We start from the raw sequence: 4422 nt of genomic DNA, 5'->3' as shown, positions 1-4422 counted from the left end.
CATTATTATTGTTGTTGTTACGCAATTATCATTACTATTATTACTACTATCATTATTATATTAACATTACTATTCTTACCATATTATCATTAGTATATTATTATTATTACCCTTAGTTTCATTGCCGGTTTCATTAAAGAAACAAAAGGCAAGAAAGAAAAATTAAATAAAGCTTATGCATGCATATACATATATGTATATATATATGACCGAAGCCAAAGAAAGAAAATTGGATGTCTTTTATATATATATATATATAATTGGCATGACACCTAATCATTCCCTTCATATCAATCTTCATCATCCGGTCACATTATTCATTGCATGCAAACGGTGAGGAAGAGAAGAGAGTGACCGAGAGAGAGAGAACCATAACCCCACCAAATTTCTCGCTCGGATTTCTTACGATTCGTAACTCCAATAAAAAATTTAATCCGGTAAAAGTGTTTGTATCCTCATCCTTTACGTGTTGGCGTCATTTTTGATCGGTGGAATTCGACAGTGATATAGCTTCCCTACTCCTTAAGTTCGGCCAACTGGAGTTCTAGGAGGCACAGACGATTCCGGACGTTTTCTTCTTCGGCAGTTCGGTCAGAAGGCTTCTCTGGAGTTTCGAGTATTTTGATTTCATACGAAAGTAGTGTTTTGGTAAATTCTCATTAATTAAATTTGAGTTGGATAAGTGAATGATTGTTGTGATTAATTATTGATGGAGTTTGGTTGACTCTATATTGAATTTTGTGGATATATTGTTATATGTGATTAAGCTTGTGATCTGGTTATATTTGTGCTGCCTAAACTGTGATCATGAGATTGATTTGGGGCTGTCGTTGTGTTAGTTTGAATAAAATGGGTGAGGTTTAATGGCTGACGAATTAAATTAAAAGTTGTAGAAAAAATCGGTAACCGAAAAAGCTCGAAAAATGGATTTAAAATCAAGTATATATTTTGAAAGGTCACACGAAAATATTTTGGTTTTGAAAGAGTTTTTGTTACCACATTAAATATTATTTTTGAATATGAAAATGTAGTTTGATAAAAGATCGAGGTTATTTTTAGAAATACGAAATTAAATTAATAATTTTTATAATGCTGGGTTAAAAGTAAAATATTTAAAAGTTTAAAGAATAGAACATTAATAAGCATGTTTTGATATAAAAATAGTAATGATAACACTCTTTTATTCTTAAAACTAGCATTATTTGTATCATTATAATATATTAGTATTTTATTTAAGACACTTAGGAAAAGGCGAGGGAATAATGTGAGGATGATTTATGAACGATAAGAAAGAAAAAAGAAGAAAGAAAAGAAAAGAAAAGAAAAATATTAAAGAAACCTCTACCACAGAAGAGTAGAGAGCAAAGATTAAAAGAATCTAAAGAACCTCTGCCACAGGAGAGCAGAGAATAGAAAAGAAAAGAAAGAAAGAACAAAAAGAAAAGGAGAGAAGCAGAGATGATTGTTTACCTACTGAAAATGAGCAAAGATATGGTGGTGAGTCCACCGTGATTTGCTTTCCAGAGATACATCAGCCAATCCAGGGGATGGTTGCACCTGTAAGACAGAGGTTGCTTACAGAGGTTATCGCTACATACATTTGCTAGAGAGAGCCTCACCTGTAAGACAGAGGTTGCTTACAGAGATTATGTTTGCATACATCGGCTCAAGAGAGTCGCACCTGTAAGACAGAGGTTGCTTATAGAGGTTATGACACTGGAAACCAAACTCAGACAAAGGTTGCTGAGTTACGTTGGGAGCGGGTCGAAACCGACAGATGAGCTCATTACATGCACTAGGGATAGACATGCATCATGATTGTTTGAGCATATCTTCTATGAATTCTGTTTTCTGTGATTGTGTATGTGTTGTGTTTGTTTTCTCTTTATGTTCTTTAGTTATTATGTTTGATGCGTGATTCGGTTGTTGCTGCTGACTGGGTATAGTATTAAAACGGACTTAACTAACCACCCCGACCCTACTAAGAATTCCTCAGTTCTTACCCCTGCTCTTCCCCCTTCGGATGGAAACAGGAGCTCTAGTTAAGATTACCCCTATACATACGAGGACCCAGCGAAGAATATGAAGGTGATAGAGATCTCGCCTTTTGGCTGCAATGATCGATCAGAGACAGTAAGAGTTGGTAGCGTATTTTGGGTGGCACTTATAGTGTAGCGTAGAAATTTTAGTTTAGTCTCTCTCTTTTGGATAGATCCACCGAGAGATTAGGAACTGTAACTACTGGCTAGGCTAGTTTTGGGCGCCAGCTTAGGGGCTTCCTTTATGGACCAGGGACCCGGAGTGTTAATTATGTATATAGTAGCAAGATATGAAGGGTTGTATGCTAACTCATGATATATATAGTAGCACCTTTATATGTATGTATGATCTATGATATATGTTATGTTTATATATAATGTTGGCCTTGTGTATGCTTTATTTGATTCCTTACCATGGTTTGTGTATGTTTAATTAGCTGTCCTCGTAAATCTTTTTATAAAGTAAAAGTTTTTCAAAAAATTTGATAGTGCGCTAATTTGATTACAGACTTAATAGTAAATAGTTAAAGTTTTGGGTAAGCAAGTTAGTGACACTCGATTTCCAGTATGATCATGACGTACTGAGAATTGAGTCGTTACATATAGTAGTGCCAACGATGATTTAAAAGTGATCCATCAATTATCAATTATTATTTAAAGGGATAAACTGTGTATTTTTGTTTTGTTTATTATCATTATCCCCTGATGTTCAGCCATTAATCCATTAATTATTTTTTTTATTGAATAGTCATTCCTCTGTGGTGATGTGTGTATATGGCCCTGGTGGGCCCAATAATTCTATCTACCAGTTTTATCCATTAACTATATTTTATTATAACATTTGGTAATTTCGTAACTTGATAGTTTGATGGTATTAATTATTTAAATCAGTCCCCAAAGATTTTAGAATTGGACATTCAAGTCCCTAAGAAAAATTAATACACAGATCAATTCTCAAGATTTTACTCCGGCAGACAAATCAGTCTCCAGTTCATTTTTTGGCAGAGTAATTACCCATATCAGTCCCTAAAGATTTTAAAAATGGACATTTTAGTCTCCAAGAAAAACTAATGTACAAATCAATCTCCAACGTTTCTCTCTGTTAGACATAACAGTCCTCCGTCCAAAAATAAAATAAATAAAATAAAATTATTATTATTAATTGCACAATAATATTCTAATAGAGAGAAACGTTATACATTAATTTTTCTTGGGGACTAAAATGTCCATTTTTAAAATCTTTGGGACTGATCTGGGTAATTACTTTGCCGAAAAATGAAATGGGGACTGATTTGTCTGCTGGAGTAAAACCTTGGGGATTGATTTGTGTATTGATTTTTCTTGGAGACTAAAATGTCCGATTTTAAAATTCTTAGGGACTAATTTGGGTAATTACTCATTTTTTTTACAATTTCAAACCCCTTGGTTATGCTTTATTATAAATATCATTGTTACCTATAGCAATTAAATATCAGTCTAAACTCTATCGCTTTCTCATCCCAAATATTCCCCACCATTCCCCACCCTTTTCTGTTTCCCCAGACTTTTCGATTTATCTTTTATCATGCGGTCGCTTTCTTCCATAATTCAAAAGTTTTTTTTTCATATTAGTGGACCATGGGTAAGTAACTAAATTGGTTTAATTATTCTGTTGGTCCCTATAGTTTCGCGAAATTTTCAATTAGGTCCCTATACTTTTTTTCTTTTTAATCGAGTCCTTGCACCAATTTTTTTAATTGGGTCCTACAATTTTTTCCTTTTATTTAAGTCCCTGTACTAATTTTTTTTTAGTTGGGTCCTTATAAAATTAAGCCGATTACTGCTGAGAGGGACCTAATTGAAAAAATAAATTAGTGTAGGGATCCGATTAAAAGGAAAAAAAGTATAAGGACCTAATTGAAAATTTCGCGAAACTATATGACCAACAGAATAATTAAACCAACTAAATTTCATATTGATACACATTTATGTGCATACACACACGTATATTGCTGCATGTTGTTAACAGTTCGTGGTGATGCTTTTACCTAATTTGGAAGGTCCATTTTCATACTGAACTTCTGATATTCTTACTTTCATTATGTCATGGATGTGCCTTTGTCCCTCTACACAGGCTGGTGAGAATGGCGATCCAAACCACGATTTCTATAGACTTCTCTTTCTTACATTAGACCCTGTTGCCGTATGTTTTCTTTTGCCTAAATCTCATCCGTTATATAGATTTTCAAAACTGCTGATTACGCCGATACTTTCATGGGTTCCATTGTTTTTCATTTATTTTCCGGCAATATCTTCTTGCATATTGGTTTTCAGGTTCATTTAATTATATATTAATATGCAATAGCTTATATATAAAAAATACATATAGATATAATTATATGCT

Source organism: Arachis ipaensis, chromosome B02 (genome assembly GCF_000816755.2).
Source record: "Arachis ipaensis cultivar K30076 chromosome B02, Araip1.1, whole genome shotgun sequence".
In the NCBI taxonomy this organism is placed as follows: Eukaryota; Viridiplantae; Streptophyta; class Magnoliopsida; order Fabales; family Fabaceae; genus Arachis; species Arachis ipaensis.
This window is presented reverse-complemented; position numbering follows the sequence as displayed.